This window comes from Manis pentadactyla, chromosome X (assembly GCF_030020395.1).
Source record: "Manis pentadactyla isolate mManPen7 chromosome X, mManPen7.hap1, whole genome shotgun sequence".
NCBI lineage: Eukaryota > Metazoa > Chordata > Mammalia > Pholidota > Manidae > Manis > Manis pentadactyla.
Window position 1 is genome coordinate 66,683,660 of NC_080038.1, and position 21,768 is coordinate 66,705,427.

General features: G+C 38.9%; 1 long non-coding RNA gene across 28 annotated transcripts in view; it reads right to left on the minus strand.

The window, feature by feature from the left end:
* Nucleotides 1-21,768, minus strand: part of LOC118931425 (uncharacterized) — a 61,092-nt gene that overhangs the window by 21,035 nt on the left and 18,289 nt on the right. For 20 of the 28 annotated variants that reach the window (XR_008995162.1, XR_008995144.1, XR_008995141.1 and 17 more), the window contains 2 exons: nt 11,058-11,170; nt 3,712-3,826 (listed from right to left, as the gene is read on the minus strand). This is a non-coding gene — a long non-coding RNA (uncharacterized LOC118931425). Of the gene's footprint in view, nt 1-3,711; nt 3,827-4,466; nt 4,561-11,057; nt 11,207-21,768 lie in introns of all 28 variants that reach the window. The other 8 variants (XR_008995146.1, XR_008995145.1, XR_008995154.1 and 5 more) reach the window with 3 other exon arrangements.

Here is a 21,768-nt window from a genome sequence, read left to right on the forward strand (position 1 = left end):
CATCAGTGTTTGTAGGCATCTCAAAGCTATTTGGGCCAAGTGTGCCACAAACAAAAGCTATCAGGCTCATTTCTCCTCCTGATGAAAGCAAGGGCAGTCTTTCTTTGTCCTCATTCCAAACCTATTCTGGATTATTCTTGAGGTCAATGCCCACAACATTCCTTCTTGGTGAAAACCATCTCACTTTATCCTTTACCACATGCTCTAATCCTAACATAAGGTATGGGATTTTATTTTGGAGCCTCATCCAAGACCTCCTAACTTTAGAGTACATGCAGCACAACTGCACTTAGTTAAAGCAGGGCAGTGAGAACTAGAAATGAACACCACAAGTTCGGAATAGTAGTGTGTCTGGACAGCCTTTCATCCTAATAAGCAGAATCCAGTGGCAAGTACAGCTAAACCACAGACATTCCATACCAAAGGACAGGTGGAATTTCACCAAGACCCCTAAGACTCCTCAGGGGATGCAGGACCTTGTCTACATGGTGTACTATTCCCTGGGAAACAAAATGTTAGGTGTTGGTTCCTTTTATCTTACAGAGGCATTCTCTTCTTTAAAGAATTCGGCTTCCTATATTAGGTGAACAGAGCTGCAGTATCAACTAAAACTTCTCTGCCCTTATCTTCGAGTGTCTAACATGGAAACTAGTTAGTGTTTAAGGCCAAATTACTGAAGCAGATGATCTATAACCTAATGTCTGTAGTTGTATCTGTGGCCTCAATGTCCTATACTTAACAGACAGTATGATTCTTTGAGGCAGGTGAAATCCACCAAAAACTCTTTAATATCTTAACATTCCCAATTTGCCACTGTGGTCCCCACCCATCTCCCATCAGCCCCCAAGTTGAACACAGTGGCAAGTACTCAGGAAACACTGGCAAGACACAGGCTAGCCCATGAATCCCATGAGGCACAAGGCCAGAGAAAGGGTGGAGAGGCCACTTGGATATAATAGCAGAAGCAGCTCAAGCTGGGGCTTCCTACGTAGAAGATACAAGATACTGAAATGGTCCATGAACTCCAGTTTCAACACACTGAGCATCCTGAGAGTGAAACCGGAAGTGGGAATGGAATCATTATTTTCAAAATCACTGCTAATAACTACACTGCTTCTAGATAGGACTGGGTAATAGAGCTGTAGCCATCACTAACTTTGGAGACACTTGATAAGTGACAAAATCCTGCATCACTCAATTCCTACTGGACATGCACCCTTCCCTCCATACTTCCCCAAACACCTCTGATACTCCCCATCAGCCTGATGTCACATACCCATAACACAGGAAAGCACTCGTCCCCTACTGCTTTGGTGGTCTAAAAGATAGCCAGAAGTGGTCCCTTTTCCAGTGTTTGAACTCACCTACAGCACACACAACTGCCCACCCCCAAATTACACAGAACCAGGACTGGTGAGGGGGCAGAAGCATGGCTGGGCCTTGCCAAGGAAATGGAGTGAAGATGCGTGCTGAGATCACATTTCTTCTTAGACTAATGCTTGATTTATTCAAAGCGCTATGCAGTCTTTTCTTCTTTGCAACACATTCCAGATGGAGCCTCCATCCCTTTCCCTCTTTTCCTCTTTTCCCAAACCCTCAGCCCCCACCCCTAGCTACCTTCCCTACCCAATAACTCTCAAAATTCCCAAGAGCATCAACTTGTATGACAGGAAATGTTGACCAGCTATTCACTATCCACACTTTCACATCTTTCCTTATTGTTTCTTAATAGATGAGAAAGCAAGACTAAATCCCCTTAAACATCAATAGCAGAAGTACTGGAAGGGCTCACATGGTTTGCTTGAGTTCTCAATCTAGCTCAGGGAAGGCTAGACAAGCCAGTTCACATCCAACCCCAAATATCTCAGTGTTCACACTTAAAAACTGATGGGACTCATAGGCAATCATCTATTCAGCTGTAATATTCTATAAAATGCAGACTTGCATTCCTTCTCTTAGACCACACACTGCTTACCTTGAGGCTCAGGAGAGGCACTGTCCAATCCAGAACAGCTCTGGTGGCAGCAGTGGCCCCAAAAGCCTTGGATGCACCAATTCTTCTGAAGCAGCAACAGGTTGTTGACCATGGGGAAGTCTTATCATGCCAAATGAGTCCTTGTCCTACCACCCTGTTCCTTGGACGTGAAGATACCTCCCAGATTCTGACTAGAGCTATTTTACAGTTTTGTGTGAGAGGCCATTAGGGACCCAGCAGCAGGGTAAACAAAGTGGTGATAGTTCCTGATATTTGGCATTCCTCAGGGGCAGGGCAAAAAAAAGCAACTTACTGAATAGACTGTCCTAATTTACAGGCACTATGAAAGAATGATATATCACTGGTGATGTGGTACACGGCTCAAGATCAGTGGGGGAAACCTGCAAAGAGCTCCCTAAATCACCCTGCTCATCCCTTTAGTAGGTCAAGCTCAAAATTCCTGCTGCTGTGATCATTCATTTACTTAACAGCTAAGCTACTACTAAACTAGAACTGAGTCACATGGGATTAAAGCCTCACAAGCTGAAGCAAGGAGGCAAGGCACAGAGCATAAGCTAGAATCTAGAAACAGAAGCCCATGACAAGGCAGCCCACCACACACAATCACCATTTAAGAGGAAAAAGGAGAAGTTTTAAAATGAGACCGGTGAAAGAAGGCATATAGACACCAAGGGGCACACAACTCATTCTTAAAAGACCATAAAACCACTCCGTTGCCTGGCTCCAGAAACAGACCCCAAAAAGCCAGCACACAGAAGGTGTACCATACCACAAACTACAGCTGTGTCAATGATGCTCCTGAGATCCCAGGAGACCATGATCACCACCCCCAACACTTTCATATTCCAAAAGGATAAAAGACCCCACACACTCACCCCCATCTGCTCTGCTGTGAATTTTATGAGGGTTTATTTCTTTAAGCCTGCCAGCTTTAACTAGGCAGGTGGTTAAGCTCTGAATATGAAGGACTAGAGGAGGAGGAGGTTAAGAAGGAAGATTATTAAACAACAGCAACAACAAAGAATATGAGACATTAAATGGATGAATGGGGGCAAGAAGGAATGATGACTGCATGTGCCAGAGGAAAGACAATCAATCAAGAATCTATGTGGGGCCTTGTACATAGGGCCTAAGAGTGTAGACCCTGCAGTATGATCACGTGGGTGCAAATCCCTGCTCTACAAATGACTATGTCACCTTTCACAAGTCACCTAGATTCTGTAAGCTGCCTCAATTTTCCCATCTGTAAAATGTAGATAAAAATACTCATAACACCTAAAGGAAACCCACTGCCAGTATTAAATGTTTTAATGTATCAACAGTGACTGACACATAGTGAACTCTCCAATAAATGTTTTTGGCTTCTGAATCTGGGATCTACCAAGTCACTATGTTTTGCTGTTTCAAACTTGATACAGGTATGCTATTTTCATGAAGGCCATTGCCAGGTAAGAAAGTGGAGTCAATATTGTGCCTAGTATACACTTGTGTATACTACAACTGAAGTGACTCATGCAGATGAATTAACAGTGCGTAACTTAAGGGCATGAAAAAACTTAAGAGCTAGAAATTTAGAAACGTTAAATTGAAGTTACAGCTGATAGCCAATAAATAGCTAAGGAGTCCCTGAAAAAGGAGTAAGTCCTAATTTTCAGAAATGCTGTAGTCCACACTGTTGATGCAGGTCTGACACCCAAAGCCTATCCTCTTCCTACCCTGTTCAAGCAGGTCTGTCAAGACAGTGAGCATTAACAGCCCCAACCCACAGAGGTATCCTTGAAGAACAGACAGTGTGCTCAGTTCTCCCTCTGTGCACAGCCATTTTCTTTCCTACCAAAACAAAAACAAAAAGAAAAACTTATTTAGAAAAAAACCTGCCATACTTCAGTTGCATCGAATGCTTAACTACTGAGGAACCATATGTATCCCATACACAAGTGTGTGAGTACATATGGGTCCATCTGTTGCCAGCCGAATATTAGGAAATCTTCGTTTGTGTGAAGGTTAGCCATGCTTCTCTTCCTTTCATATGAGCAAGTTAACTGAATCCTAAACAACTCAAAGCTTTCCTTGGAATGTAAAATGCCATGAACTGAGCTTTCAAATTCAAACTGTATCTTAGAAGCATTCTAATCTTGGTTTAAATTATTTCCTCTCCAATTCGCACTTTGATTCTATGTACAGTATAGGTGACACTAACATGAATTATAATTAACTCATTAGAGGATACAGGGAAGAGAATATCCACAAGGCCCACGGCAGATAATAATCAATAGGAACACAGACATAAGATACTCAGTTTGGCACAGTAAAACTATGCTATTAGTGGGTTTTCTTCAAAATCAACCAACTGGACAACGCATTACAGTTTATTATTTATTCTGTACTTAAACGAATACAACTTTTTCCCTCTTAAAGAGAGGCTTCTTCGCAGCCAAATTACATACCATGTGACAGAACATTTCCTCACCTGACTTAACTCTGCAATCCTCAGTGGACGAGATGAGAAGTCAAATGGCGACTGAAGACCTAAGGTAGAGAGGCCTGAACTTCCAAAGCTAAACCTGGAAAGAAACATCTAGGGCAATACTTGATGGCAGGTTGGCTCGCAGGTATCTCTTGGTCCCAGTAGCCAGATAAAGAAACCAAAAAGCAGTTCCCTACTTGGGAAGCCAATGGACTACTTTGGAACAAGTCTCATTCTAAAGGGCTTCTTCCATGGAGTGTGGTTAAGTTGCAAAAACATGTGTATAATAAGTGGTAGGATGGAGACATCAAAAGAAGATATACCAGAGAGGTCACAGGGATTTAGGGAGCCCAAAGATGACACTGTAGTATCCTGTGGCAATTAAGAGCTTAGGCTTTTGCACCATAACATAAGGGTTCAGAAAAGGAGTGTACAGTAATTTCCTGGCTGTCCATTCCTGGTCAAGTTTTTAACTTCAATTGGTTTGATAACCTGCCTTTGAAATGTAATAAAAATGATACTAACATCAGAGTTGGTGAGATTACATCAAGTAAAAGTGAAAAGAACAACTCTATGTTTGGCTACCTCTGAAACAAACCAACTTTGGCAGGAAATGGCCTTTATTAAGGGGAGTTTCTGGGCAGTTCATTGTGACTGCCCTGTTTGAAAAACAGATGTGGAGACAAGGCTCACAATCCAGGTGTTTCTACTACAGAAGCACCTCAGTTAATCCTTACACACCTATCCTATAAATTCTGACAGTATCTTTGTTACTAGTTCGGCATTTAAACTTTAAAAAAAAATTTTTTTAAGTCATTTCCTGATCTTCCTGAGAGCACAGTCACCACTGGGCATTGAAAAGGACCTCATTTTTACCTCCAACTAAAGTGTCACCGATAAAGATGAGAGAGAGCCTACACTGCAGAGACTATGGGGCCGAATTGCTTGACTCACTCTGTGACATTTGGGGGCATGTTACTCAGTATAACTGATCTCAATTACCTAAGCTGAAAAAATACAGGATAATAGGAGAATTTACTTCCTGGGCATTAAAACTGAGTTAATGCATACCTAGTAAATATTTACTCTGCATTGAGTCAAGATGAACTAGTGTTAGCAAGAGACTATTATAAAATTAAAAAAATGTATTATATAAAACGGCCTACTACCTAGAATGGAACAAAGTAGATGTGATAATTAAGAGGTATTTAAATGAGAAGAAGGAATTGTTGTATTTGGTAGAAAGTGCTGAAAAAATGCCTCCTAATTCCAGTGGACTGAAGTTTTACACCTTAATAATCCAGAGCCAATTTCAAGATTTTTATTGCAGGAGTTAAATAATTCTCTATTGTACAGTTTACTATGACCAGCTTAATTAGATTAATAAAATGTGGAAACAGTTAACCAAAAACATTACATTCAGTTTCTAGAGCAGTACTTTTCATTAGATAGTGCATAAATAAAATATGTACCAACATATGTGGTGAATAAACAAAATGTGGCACAAAAAACAAACTGAATGGATAACCACAATGTGGTGTATACATACAATGGAGTATCATTTGGCCTTAATATAAGAAAATAAAGTTCTGGCAGGGCAACAATACTTATGAACCCTGAAGATATGCTAAGTGAAACAGGCCAAACACCAAAAAAGGACAAGTACTGTATTGCTCCAATTATCTGAGGTACCTAAAACAAGCAAATTCACAGAAACTGAAAGTAGATTAGAGGTTACCAGGGACTGGGCAGAGGGTAATTTTGATGAATGTACCATAGTAGTATTAGACAATTTAATTACACCAACTTAAGTAACTTCAGATTAAAGAAATAAAAAGGATGATACCGTTAAGAAAATGTGAAATCATAGTGTTTATCTTTCTCTGACTCACTTCACTTAGCATAATATCCTCTTTTGACTGTCTTTATTTAGAAGCTTTTTGTACATTAATGGAGATTAGCACTTAGTAATATGTGTTGCAAAAGTGTTTCCAAGTTTCTCATTTTCTTTTGTCTTCATTTACAATGCATTTTAACATGAAATATTTTATTTATGTAGCTGCATTTATAAATCTTATTTTATGGCCTCTGAAGACACAGCAAGATAAAGGTGCATTTACAAATCAGTGAGCTTTGGATGGACTAACTATAGAATAATTAAACAGCTGGGAGAGAAAAAAGTAAACCCTTTTCTCTTAAAAAAAATTAATTAAGGATAAAAGCATGGAAAAATAAGAAAAAAATACATAAGCAAGTATAGTAAAAAATTGGTCTTGGGATTTAGAATTCTTTTCTAAAAATATACCCAAAGCTAAGGATTTAAATACATTCAATTCAATTCAATTTTATGTCTTGACATTTATCAATCTTTTACATTAAGAATTTTGGTAGTATTAGGAGGATAGATACCCTTAATATTTAAAGCACACTTTAAAGTGGAAACATTTTAATGCTGTTTTAGAAGTGCTTTCCATTATAATAAGCCTGTCCTCCCTTGGTACCTACTACCTAAGGGATAATTCTTTGTCTGTGAGCCCAAGACTACTACTACACTACTTTCAATTTCCAAGTCCCAGCTGACTAGCCCAGGAAAGAGCCAGCAGAATGATCAGCTGTCAAGCATTCATTTTAAATATGCATAACCAAGTAAGAACTACAACTGGATCTCTAAAGATTCACAGAGAAACAAATTATTAGTCAGCAGAACCTACTGGGTAAAGAAGTCCACAAGGAATCAAAGGAGAGAGCAACATGGTCAGAGGCATGAGGATGATAGAGCAAAAACACAGAGTAAACATGGCCAATGAAAGAAAGATAGATGGAGGAACAACCTAAGACAGGCACAGTCACAGGGGGGCCATCAGGTGAGAAAATGGGGATCAACAGAGGTGAGGCTTAGAACCTCCCCCCCCCCCCGTTCTGAGCGAAATCTTCTGCATACGTGGATGTTTTATTGCCCTTGTCTAGCTTGGATTAACACATAGTCTACAGGCACACACCTGATCATCTACATTTGCTCTCTTACAACACTAAACTCTGTTTTCTACCTTTATCTCGTATCTACCTACCACTTCAGCATTTTATTAAAAATAATAATAAAGAGAGAAATGTGGTATCCACATATAAATCAAGTTTAAAAATCAAATGAATATTCATATTTGAACTGACTGTTTATAGTTCATAATGCATGAGCAAAACCGAAAGCTTCTGTGATGACTGCCCTTGTAATGTTCACCATGTAACTTATTCACTATGTAAGAATTTGTTCTCCATGTAAGAACTTGTTCGTTATGCTTCAGAAGATTGGAGACTGATGAAAATTAGGCTTGGGGTGGATTAATGATTGTGCATTGAGCATTGACCCCCCCTATACAGAATTTTATTGTTGTTAACAACCATTTGATCAATAAATATGAGAGATGCCCTCACAAAAAAAAAATACACACTTCCAATTGTAAAATAAATAAGTAACTGGGATGTAATGTATAGCATAAAGAATATAGTCAAAATATTGTAACAACTTGGTATGGTGATAGCTAGTACCTAGAATTATCATGTATATAAATGTTGAATCACTGTGTTGTACACCTGAAACTAATGTAATACTGTGTGTCAACTACCCTTCAATAAAAAATAATTATCTAATAAAAAAGAAAGATAGATGGTTTCTTTCTCCAGGTGCCTCCATTTCCTGTTGGCTTTCTAGTTCCCATTCCAGAGGCATAGAAACTCATTAGTTCTCTTGGTGGATTTTCCAGTAAAATCTCTATATCCCTACTGCTCACTACCCCTTGTAGACTTTCAAAATTATGATTCCCTCACTATATCTATCATTTATCATTTGCATTCTGCATAACAAAAACCTTACAAAACCAGGATCAAAATATAAAAATGTATAATACAATAAATCTAGCCTTTGTTTTCCCTGTGGGTAGCAGAGCTCCAAAAAGCCTGAGTGACAGAAGTATTCTTTTGTTATTCCTAAAAAGCCCCCTTTGACCACACCTGAGTTTATGCTAATGAGGTGACTCAAGGTGGGCCCTTAGTTTCTGGGGTGCAAGGATGGCCATGCCAGAAAGACCAAGCATATGAAAAGAAGGTTAGAACTTTCAGCTCCACCCCCCAGAACTCTGGGGTGGGGTGGAGGGTTTGGGGTGTGTGTGTGGGGTACTGTAGACTGAACTTTAATCCAGTGGCCAATGACATAATAAGACCCCCAGGTCTTATTGGGCACCCAGGGCTCAAGGAGCTATGATTGGTGAACAATTCAATATGCCAGGAAGATGACATGTCCTGAGTCCAAGGGGACAGAACATGGAAGCAACTTATCCAGCATCCTCCCAGAACTTGTCCTACGCATCTCATTCACTTGGCTGTTCCTGAGTTGTATCCTTTATTAAAACAAACAAACAAACAAACAAACAAAAAGCCCTGTAATTCTAAGTATGGTGCTTTTAGAGAGTTTTGGAAATTATGCTAGCAAATTAATGAACCTGAGATGGTTATGAGACCCCTTGAATAAAACCAGCTGGTCATTAGTACAGGTGGCCCTATGACTTCCTGAAGGGCAGCCAGTCTTCAGGGAGACTATATACCCTTAACTTGTGAGATCTGGCATTAATTCGGGGTGGTTAGCATCAGAATTGAATTGAATTGCAGGAAGGCCAGGTGGTGTCAGAGAACTGGTGTCAGAATAGTATCAATCTCTCACTGTGTAACAACTAACTAAATGATTAATTTTTTTCCAACACAGTGTATTTTTATTAAGGAGAAAACAAAAAAAAACAAAGAAACCAAAACATCCCAGAAGAAGTGACAATTACATAAACCTGCCTCAAAGATAACCAAAGTGAGCATTTTTGGTGTATAGACTTCAACATTTTTCACTTTACCAGGAAAATGCATCAAAGAGGTTACAGCAAGTCCTTCAATTTCTTATAAAGAGAAACTGATGCCCAGATAGCACGACACCCAAAGTTTAAAATTAATAAGGTTCTCTCAGTTAACTATTTTTAATAGGATGAGGAGAAAAAAAAGAGAGAGAAAAACCCAACCCAGCCAATATATCAGATTTTGTTAAAATACTTTACAAATAACCATAGGTCACTTTTTGAGTGACCTAAAAGGCTCTCCAAAATTTTTTTACAGTGCCCAAATAGGACAGAGATTATATATTTAAAATCACTTTTAGCAAAGTGGCCCAGCCCACCCTCTTCCCTTAAGCACAGTGTGAATGTGATCAATTACAGAATGCTCTAATTTTGATCTATTATTATACATTTGACCCATGCACACAGAAAAGAGTTAACACAGCAGGCCTGAGACTATCCCCAGAAAGGCCTGCGTGCAAGGCTGGGCCATGGGTGGCATCTGGGAACTTTACTGGTACACGTTCCCTACAGTGACAGAAAATTTTCCCTAACTGGTAGGGTTGGCTCACTGTGCCTAGACTGCTTGTGTTAATAATGTGGATTGTGCTCAATACCTACTTTCCTTCTGGAAGACTGGAATTTTGGTGTGTGCTAAGCAGAAGGTGGCTGCCTATGTGACCAGCCCACTATAAAAACCTCGGGTGCTGAGTCTCTAACAGACTTCCCTGGCAGAAACATTGTACACAGGAGGTTGCATTTTGATTGTGGAGTATGCACTCACGGGAGGAAGAGAGCATAAGGAAGCTGCACAGGAATTCCTCCAGACTACAACTGTGCCTTTTTTCCTTATGCTAATTTTAGAAAGGCTGTGTATCCTTACTATGCTGCTGTTGAGTACAATTCATATGTTGAAAGTCTTGGGATCTAATGACTCCCAACACACCATCTGTTTTTTGATATTGAGATACCAGATTATGTAGGCAAAATTTATTTTCCTCCAAGTTTCGAAATTTAGTTTTTATAAACATAATTAAATATAATACATATTTACATTATAACAATTGGAGGTTTTTGGTTATTACTGTCATATTTTTTTAAATCACTGGATTAGAATTGTCAGTAAATGAGGTCACAGCTGTAGAATGTAAAGTGCCCAGCTTAGTAACTACTTCTGACTTAGAACAAAATGTAAAGCTGATTTTTAAACAAAATACTGTTATTTTCCTAGCTACACAAGTTTTCGGTTTTTTCCAGCAGGGGTGAGCAGGAGGAGCTTTCTCAAAAAAAAAAAAAAAGAATATGTATATATTTGTTTCCTAGACTTGTTCCCAGTGAGACATTTTTAAGGATCAGAAGTTCTTTTAGTTATTTAGCTATTATTCTCAGTTAAAATATATCTTCTATACTATTCTCAGTTAATGACATTTCTACCAAGTTCCAGGCTACTAATAGCAGTCACATGTTTTTCAATTACAAAACTTCATGCAATTCTTTCTACTGAGATGACCTTAAGGAGTGTAAAAATCCTTTGGTGACCTATTGTAGCTAACTTCCAGCAACAGTGCCTCAGGCCCAAGACAAAGCATATACATGATGCTATCTCTGAACTGACAAAAGTAATTCTCTAGGTACAATCAGAATGAGGGAATTTCTCCTAACAAACTGTAACTACTGATTTTTATTATTGCATTCTCTTCTCTAATACTTCCAAATGCATACTTACACTGAGGCCTGCTGTGAGGAACATGTTCACATTATCAGTCTTTCATCAGGTTCTTTTCCATGGGAACAAACCATGCTTCAGGGCCCTCAGAGAATGGGCTGCAGCTTCTGTGACTAAAAATCATGGTTGGTAATGAAATGATGAGTCAACTGTGCAAGGAAAAATTACAAGGGCATTCATTATAGCTGATATATTATGAGAGGTAAATGATCTTTGACACTCCAATTTCTTAATTTCTATAAGAAACATACCCATCAATGTAACCAGAATACTTATTTCCATATGAAGAGCATATTCTTTTCCTGTGGCCAAATTATGACTACACAATTGCTTAATCAGCACAGAATCTGGACAGGTGACATAATTAGATAAAATAAATGTTCAGTAACGTCAGACAAAGGCAGCCTCACATTCAAGAGGTCTATACACCGAAGGTTTAACAGTGATTTTAGGTGAAATAGAATTATAAGCTTATCTTGAGTGTTTATATCTTGTGTTATCTGAGTTGCTTATAATAAGTACCGCTTTATAACCAGGAAAAATACGACTTCCATTTAAAATAAGCTATGAAAAATAACCAGTTATTAAAATTAATAGAAAAATCTAATTGTGGCTACATCTGGCATAAACACCTATGTAATAACATAAGAAACATTGGGGATTCACATGATGAAAATTATGACTATTAGGACATAAAAAGACTTGAATAAATGTCTCTAGAAAGAAGAAATGTTGCAAACATGTTAATTCTGACCAAATCAATTTATAAATCAAATACTATTACAATATCCCCAAGTAAATTTTTTTAAACAAAGCAGAAATTTACAAAGTAATTCTTAAATTCAAGTTAATGATGAATTGGAGAACACTAGCTAAGAAAATATTGAGAAAGAACAAACAAGTTTTACTATAAACAAAGAGGGAATAGACCAAGCATCAGCAAACTACAGCCAGTAGATCAAATCTGGCTGCAGACACACTTTCATTATCTGTGGTTGATTCTCCCAGTGAATAGTTGCAGTAGAAACTGTGTGGCCCACAAGCCTAAAGTATTTACTATCTGGACTGTTTGCCAACCCTTACGAAAGATACTTCAATTATGCTGTCATGCCCATTGCCTCTTCTCTAAGTTCATGAAGGCCAAGAGAAGGCAAATTTATGAGGTTCTAGGATTCATGAGTACCACAAGGAAGCAGTAGCTATAACTTAGAGAAATAAAGGTCAGGGAAGCCCATTAATGGCAAAAGAAGCCTGAATACTGGTAAGGACCTTTAAAAATACTGATGCCCAGGGCCATTCCAGACCAATTAAACCACAGTAGCTCACCCTGGTTCATTTTTAAAGTTCCCCAGTTTATTCTAATATACAGCTCTGATAAGGAACCACTGAGAGCAAGGAGGAACAACAAATGCAGAGTGGCTGAGTGATGTCAGTGGTGCAGCACAAGTGTAACAATCCAAAAACACCTGCTTTGGTGCCAAGAGCTGCCTGAATCCAGATTCCATGCTCAATATTGTTCCTATATTTAGATTCTCATTAAATTCCAGTCTTCCATATTGTTCCACATATTTACACACAGTAAACCCCTATGAGTTAGGCTGAAGTGATTCCTCATTTCTTGAGGCCAAAAGGGCCAAATTACTATAGAAATTTGTATCAGATACATAGTTGCATGAAACAGAACCTCATTAGGAATGTAAAATATTTGAAATTTTTAGGGTGTGACTGTGGAGTGAAAATCATACACAAACCCCTCCCTACATGGCAAGACAAAGCCATTAATTATACAATTGCCTTTGTGACTCATACATGCAACCATTTAGGGTGAGGTGAAGCTCTAACTGGTAGTGGCTGTATTAGAGCAACTTCAAAGAAATGAGCACAGCAGAGCTTGACAGTTATTTCTCTTCTGATGACAACGTGCAAGTTCTGATATAACCATGAGGTGCTGACCTTGGAAAGCATGATTTTGTCTCTGCTACAGCTAGACATGGTGCTCAGTTACCATTCCAACAGGCATGGCATAACATGGATTAGACCACAGGTTCTCAAGTTTGAGAACCACTAAACTAAACATGCCAGTTCAGGTTCCTCCCTAACATACATCCACTTTCTTCTAAGGACCATCACCCCTGTTTCTTGTCATAGCTGTAAAACAGCCCTTGAGGACAAGGTTTTGTTTCACATTATCCAGTATTACTGATAATCATATCCTCTTCACTGAGCACAGGTCATGGGACCAATCCATACATTGTCAGCAACCTATGACATGTCTAAGCATGAAAAAGCACTGTGCAAACAAAGATAAACTAGGCCACTAGACTCTTATTGGTAATTAGCAATGAAAGCTGAGGAAGATGAGACAAAAAACAGATTATAAGGCAGGAGAAAAGAGGTGAATCAAGTCAATCACACAGTAGAGAAGGCCCACAAACTCCATGTGCTTAAGTCCCTAGAGCTACCACAGATACAATTCCATGCCACATTATTCTTAAGATTACTATGAAATCCCCTACCTTCCTGTATCTTACCAAGTGTATCTATACAATAAACATCTATTTCTTGAGCTAAGCCTATGTCTTATTTTGTGAAACCAGAAATCCTACGTAATTTAGAAAACAGTACAGAGCTGGGCTCCATGAACAGAACTTTGGCAGGAATCTGAAATATTCAGACCTGGTTATTACTTGGTAGTGAGGTAGGGAGCAGATAAGCTCCACCACAATCCAGGTTGGAATGTTGAGAGCCTACAGGAACTATGGCAAAGTTATTATAACAGGACCACACACATCCAATGAAGGTAAGTTTTGGCACAATAACAACAACAGAAAAAATTCAAGTGGCCAAGGAAGATGACAAGACAGGTGGATGCTTCTGAAATTGGCAGGTAAATTACCAAAATGGCCTCATGATATTCCTTCAGACTACAGCATCTGGCTGTGACTTTGTTACTCTCCAATACTCCCGCTTGAGTTAAGAGTTGGAAAAGTATACAGAAGCATCTTCAGAAATGAGGAGGGGCATATGTCCTTAGAAGTCAAGATGCAGAAATGCAATACAAACACATATGAATCAAGTTATGGCCAAGCTCATAGGCCATGTAAGGTAAACACCCATAGTTCTAGAGAAGGGGCAGTTCTGGACAGCAGTGAATTTTTAAATATGACCTGTTCTAACCTGTACATTCCAAAGCAGAATATACCAGGTGTGGGACACAACCCAAATGCTGTGATACTGCATGACTCAAAAAGTGACTACCCAAGCAGAGGTAAGCTAAGCTACTGAAAATCTTGCACTGAGGAATCAAGTTTGTGAAATGGAAGGAGTAAGGCCCATAGCAGAGAGATGTGAACCTTAAAAGGACAGAGTTGGGAAACATGACACAGAGTTGAGGACTCAAAGCAATAAGCATGGTTTAGTGATGAGTAATTGAAAATTTGTGAGGAAGTAGAATACAAACAAAGCTAGGAAATAAACTAAAACTTTAGTAAGTGACAAGGAAGGCAAAAAAGCAAAGACAAAGGGAATTAAGATGTGATGTACAGCATGCTGTCTTCAGTTACTACTGTACTGAATACTGCAAATTTGTTGAGAGTAGATTCCAGGAGCTCTTAGGAAAAAAAAGTAACTACGTAGAAGGTAAGTTAATTAGTTTGATGTGTGAGTACAGTAATCATTCACCATATATATCAAATCATATTGTATATCTTCAATATAATTTTTATTTTTACAAAAAGATGTTAAAGGTGGCAAATGTGATAAATGATACAAACCCCTGTTGCCAACATTTCCAGCTATGTCTTGGAACCATTTCCAATCCTCAAACCATTTTCCTCAAAGAGGAAACTGAACTTGGTTTTTTTCATTTTTAAAATTATCTTTATTCAAATACAGAATTTTCTTTTTCTGGATCCTTGTCTAACTTAGAGGCTCGCCATGCATAGCCATGGGTGCTCCAGAGTGCCAGGCTGGAATTAGAATTGGGCTATCAAAAATAATCATAGAAAAGTAAACTCGAAATGGATCAAAGACTTGAATGTAAGTCATGAAACCATCCTCTCTTAGAAGACAACATAGGCAAACATCTCCTGAATATAAGCATGAGCAACTTCTTCCTGAACGCATCTCCTCGAGCAAGGGAAACAAAAGCAAAAATCAACTCATGGGACTACATCAAACTAAAAAGTTTCTGTACAGCAAAGGACACCATCAACAGAACAAAAAGGCATCCTACAGTATGGGAGAATATATTTGTAAATGACATATCTGACAAGGGGTTAACATCCAAAATATATAAAGAACTGAAACGGCTCAACACCCAAAAAGCGAATAACCCAATTAAAAAATGGGCAGAGGATATGAAGAGACAGTTCTCCAAAGAAGAAATTCAGATGGCCAACAGGCACATGAAAAGATGCCCCACATCACTAATCATCAGGGAAATGCAAATTAATACCACAATGAGGTATCACCTCACACCAGTAAGGATCGCCACCATCCAAAAGACTAAGAACAACAAATGGTGGCCAGGATGCAGAGAAAAGAGAAGCCTCCCACACTGCTGGTGGGAATGTAAGCTAGTTCAACCATTGTGGAAAGCAATACGGAGGTTCCTCAAAAAACTAAGAATAGAAATACCATTTGACCCGGGAACCCCACTCCTTGGAATTTACCCAAAGAATACAATTTCTCAGATTCAAGAAGACAAATGCACCCCTATGTTTATCGCTGCACTTTTTACAATAGCCAAGATATGGAAGCAACCTAAGTGTCCATCAGTAGATGAATGGATAAAGATGTGGTATATATACACACTGGAATACTATTCAGCCATAAGAAAGAAACAAATTCTACCATTTGCAACAACATGGATAGAGCTGGAGGACATTATTCTCAGTGAATGAAATAAGCCAGGTGGAGAAAGACAAATACCAAATGATTTCCCTCATTTGTGGAGTATAACAATGAAGCAGAACTGAAGGAACAAAATGGCGGCAGACTCAGAGACTCCAAGAATGAACTAGTAGTTACCAAAGGGGAGGTGTGTGGGAGGGCGGGTGGGGAAGGAGGGAGAAGGGGATTGAGGGGTATTATGTTTAGTACACATGGTGTGGGGGATCATAGGGAAAACAGTGTAGCACAGAGAAGGCACATAGTGGATCTGTGGCATCTTACTACACTCATGGACAGTGACTGCATTGGGGTATGGGTGAGGACTTGATAATATGGGTAAATGTAGTAAGTACATTGTTTTTTCTTGTGAAACCTTCATAAGAGTATATATCAATCACACCTTAATAAAAAAAAGAATAATCACAGTTAGCAAAGGGAACTGAAGCTGGAAGGATGCACAGCAGGCTACCACAACGCACAGGTGAGGCCATGGAGAGCCACAAGCAAGCAAACTTCATGACAAAGGCAAGGCCCTAAGTTAGCAGAACCTATGAATAAGCTATGAGGTGAAGAAAAGAAGAGAGAACAGAGGAGTCTGTTACTTGAAAACAAAAGAGCCTACAATACCAAACTGCTAACTGGATTCCAGCTACAACCAAGCTGCCAAGAACACGAGTTTTCTGGAATAGGTTAGGGTGTCACAGTAGGAAATAAGGAAGTGGAAATCCCCCCCAACCCAACACAGAATAGAATGATAATAGCCACCTGTAGTCCATGACAAAGCTACTAATTATAGGCATTTAAAGTCATCAACAACTGGAGGCTCTGAGGATCTGGCTACTGCTACAAGAGAGCAACTTCAAAGTTTTTCTGTTAAAGGCCAGGTAGTAAATGTTGAAGGTTTTGCAGGCCATATGGTTTGTCACAACTACCCTACTCTGCCCCTTTAGTCACAGATAATACATGATGTGTGGTTGTGTTTCAATGAAGCTGAAATTTGAATTTTGCGTAATTTTCACATGTCATGAAATATTATTCTTTTGATTTTTTTCAACCATTAAAAAATATAAACACCATTTTTCACGCATAGGCTGTAAAAAACCAAGTGTGAGGCCACAGTTTGTGGACACCTGATATACAAAAATGGAAGGTTGCACCAAAGATGGTCGTGCACCTTTTTTAAAATTTGAAGATGTTTAATTTTTAATATACCCAAGGATAGTAGTCTGATGACTGTGTCAACTTTGTTTAATGGACTATTCTTGTTCTCTGTTTTACTTTTACCATCTCAACCAATTTTAAACGTACAGTTGAGTAGCATTAAGTATATTCACATTGTTGAGCAATAAATCTCCAGGCCTTTTTCATCTTGCAAAACTGAAACTCTATACCTATGAAACAAATCCTCATTTTCCCCCTCCCCCAAGCCCCCAGCAACCACCAAATTTTTAAGAAACACCCTGTATGAGCCAAAGAAGACCTATCTACAGGAAGAATCTAGTCCACAGGATGCCAATTGGCTCACAATGTTTCACGTAGTGTCTTGTAAAGTTGTTTAATCCACAGTAAGAAATACACTTACATTGGACCAAAGATACACAGATAAACATATAGCTGGAACAAAACTTTAGCTCAGTATTTACCCCTTCCCAGATGGAGTCTAGTATTTTCTTATTTTATTTCTATTCTATCTTAATCTATTCTTTCCTAATCTAGTCTACACTAAGCTATACAATTACATTCAAAATAGTGACCTAGTTTAAAACACTACCCTAGGGAAACTGCCGGCCCTCAGGCAGAGTTGAATGGGTAGTGCTACACACCCATATTTCAGGCCACATGGGAAAAAGCTAACACTACAAGTAAGTCAATATTATGAAGAAGCAGAAGCTATGAGGTTATTAAAGCATTTATAAACATATTGTGTTGGCCTGGTGCATTAAAAAATTTTTTTAAGCTAACACAGCTCAAAATCAGGCTCCTTGTAAAGAGCTAGAAATCCTGTCAATATTGGACTGCATTTCCACCGGGCAACAATCAGCAGAAGCCATGGAGTAACAGCCTTCTCCTTTGAATGAAAGGTGCATATTCCAGTGGACCACAATTCCAAATAATGCATACCAATACCCCTTAAGAGCATCAGCGGTTCTCTGCCACCACATTTGCACTCTTATTTTTTAGGAGCAGAGAATCTCTTTTCCAATGTCTCTATCAAAAGTCGATTAAACACACACAAACACTAAGCAATGTTTCAAAAATGAAGAAAATAAATATCAGAACCATCTTACACGTTTACCCCATCTGGACCCTACAGGCATTTGTGATTGCAACTACTGAAATAAAGAGTGGAGAAGCCAGTTGCTAATGCATAAGAAGCTAGAATATATGAAGCAGAGTGAGAAAAGCAGAGACTGAGTACAATCATTCCATGAACTGAAAAACAGGAAAGTAAAGACTCACAAACTGCTACTGTTGGTATATAAATACCTAACTAAATAAGCTGGGATAAGTCAGGCCTAGTAAATTTGTGTTCTCAGGAATTAGAATTGGGCTATCAAAAGTATTCATAGTTAGCAAAGGGAACTGAAGCTGAAAGGATATACAGCAGGCCAACACAACGCAGAGGTGAGGCCATGAGGGCCACAAGCAAGCAAAATTTATTACAAAGGTGAAGAAGTCCTAAGTTAGCAGAACCTATGGATAAGCTATGAGGTGGAGAAAAAAGAAAACCAGGTGGACAGGCAAAACAATAGTTGTAAAAATAAGAGAGAAATAAGACACAGAAGATAAGCAGCAAGAGTGAGTAGCTGTGTCATAAATGGCACAATTCTAACACAAATATCCACAAACTCCTGCTGCTGAGTTTCCTACAGCTTCTCTGGACCTAAGTCCCATCCCTAAGAAGCATAACCATATTAAGGTCCCCCTATATTTGTAATTTTATGTGATCCCAGTCATCATTATCTCTCCATGAGTGGCCAGCCAATAACCTGTCATTAGCTTACTGGAAAATTTGTTTCTAGCAATCAGAAGTGCCTAACCAAACATAAAAAGCAGAACAGCCCTCAGGAGAAATGCAATTTAGGGCTATGGATGAAAATGGCTATGATCTTGTGGAAAAATCCCCTGTTTTAAAGATGTTGTACAAACCAGTTTGTGACATCATGGAATTTAGACTTTATACCCACCAGAAGGTAAGATTGGAGAGACTTGGTAGATGCAGCTTTAGGGAGCTAAACCAAAGAGAATATAGTTTCATCATGTTGCCCAAGCCCAAAATCCTTCTAAAGGAAACAGTACTGCAAAGAAGCCTGTCTGAGAAAGTCTTCTTGTGACCAACGATCCCTCCTCTAATCCATGGCCGGTCAAATCAAGAATATAAGGATCTGAACCAAGGAGAGACATCCACAAACTGGTCAACAGCCTATGACTTGTCATGACATGAAAGCTGTCCCCAAAAAAAGGGTAAGGTGAGAAAATCAGATTCAACTTAGAACCGGGGAAAAACAGAGGAACAGAAATTCGGCAGCTGAAATGAATGGATATGCAATGAAAGAACATACCACAGCCTACATAATAATCATGAAGGATTTAAGAGCAAGTTGTAAGCACAGGATTCAGAAGCTAAAAAGAAGCAGAAACTATCCATCAGCAACAGGATAAAGAATAGAGGAGGAGGAAGCCAGTTGGCAGCAGGAAAAGACTCAAGGGTGTAAGAAAAGTAGACTATACAGTTTTGTGAAAGTGTCACTTCCAAAGATGGTCAGGTGTGATATTTCTGATGTCCCATGACTGGGATGCCTTCTAGTTTTTGAGCAAGGATATATTTATGATAGCTGAACTGTGTTAGTCTAAACAAAAAGAAAAACGTTTGCACATAGCAATCAATGTGGGGAAAGTGTCCTAGACCTACCAAGGAACACTGCTACCTCTGTAGTCTCAGAAAACTTAACAACCCACAGACAATCCGATTCTCAATTTAATGACAACTAGGCAGGCATAGAGAACAACAGCTAAAGCAGATAGTCTGCAAAGAGAAAGATGAGGTAGAATGAAGGCCATGCCTATAGAGGTTGTAAAAGCTCAAATTATGAATAAGAAAAAAACCTTTAAATATTCAGTAGCTAGAGGAAGACAGACTTTGAGAAAAGCAGTTGTAAGAAGGTGACAGGCAGCAAACTAGAGAAATAAGTTGAATCCCATTAATGATACCGCAAGAGTTGAGATCTATAAACTTCTTAAACTGATCCTAATGAGCCCACTTCTTAAAAATAAAATTTGGATTGCAAGGAACAGACCCTCAAAAGGAATGGAACCATTTGGAATAGGTTACGTTGAAGCAAATAAAGCAAACAGTTAAGTAAGTCACTTTCACATCCCAGAACATACAAATGACTAATAATGCAAAGCATGCCATCTGGCCACCACCTGTACTCTCAGAAACTTAAAATTGTGAAATATGGACAGAAACAGGTCATCAGTAGCAGAGACTGGAGGTGACAAAATGCTGTAAGAGGTTAAGAGGGGAGATGAGAGGCATGCCAAGTAGAAACTATGAAAGCAGAAGGTGTAAAAGTAAAATGTCAGAGAAGGTATTGGCAAACTACAGCCCATGGGCCAAATCCAGCCACCATCTTTGTTTATAAATACAGTCTTGTTGGAACACAGCCGTACACACATGTATTGTCTATGGCTGCTTTCATGCCACATGGCAGAAACCATGTATGACCCACAAAGTCTAAATTATTTACAATCAGGCCCTTTACAGAAAAAGTTTGCCAAACCCTGTCACAGAGGACAGCATAGGCAAATGGTAGCAAAACTGAGAAGATACACACAGAAACAGGCAGAGATAACATTTAAGTCATGTTAAAAGCAGAGCACTGGTACAGCTGCTGTGGAAAGCAGCTCTGGAGGTTCCTCAGAAAACAAAAAAATAGAAATACCATTTGACTCAGTAATTCTACTTCTAGGAGTTCACCTGAAGAAAACAAAATCCCTGATTTGAAAAGACAGATGCACCCCTATACTTATCACCATATTATTTACAATAGCCAAGATATGGAAGCAACCAAAGTGTCCATCAATAGATGAATCCATAAAGAAGTGGTACATATACATAATGGAATATTATTCAACCATAAAAAGAAAAGAAATCCTCCTATTTGGAAAAACATGGATGGACCTGGAGGGTACTGTGCTCAGTGAAATAAGCCAGGGGGAGAAAGACAAATACCATATGATTTCACTCATTTGTGGAGTATAACAACAAAGCAAAACAGAAGAAACAAAACAGCAGTAGAGTCACAGACACTGAGAAGTGACTGGTGGTTACCATGAGGGAGGGGTTGGGGTGGGTAATAAAGGGGCACAAAAAATCTCAATCATAATATAGACTGGTCACAGGGACGGTAGTAGAGCATGGAGAATATAGTCAATGATTCTGTAACATCTTCCTATGTTGACAGATAGTAACTGCACTAATGGGGGTAAGGATTTAATAATACGGGTAACTGCTGAACCACTGTGTTATATACTTGAAACCACTGTAAGACTGTATATCAGCGATACTTCAATTAGGGAAAAAAGAACAGAGAACTGGACAAAAGATTCTGAAACTTCTGTTGAGATCCCCATGAGTACCTTTATTATAAGCCCCTGAACCTTGAATGTGCTGGGCATTTAGAAAAATTAGTTACATGCCACACACGAAAGAGATCCACAAAAGAAAAGACTTGTATTTAAAAGTAAACTAAAAAATTATGAACTGTAAGAAGACATATTTACCTTCATTGTGAAATGCAAGTGGAGAATAAAC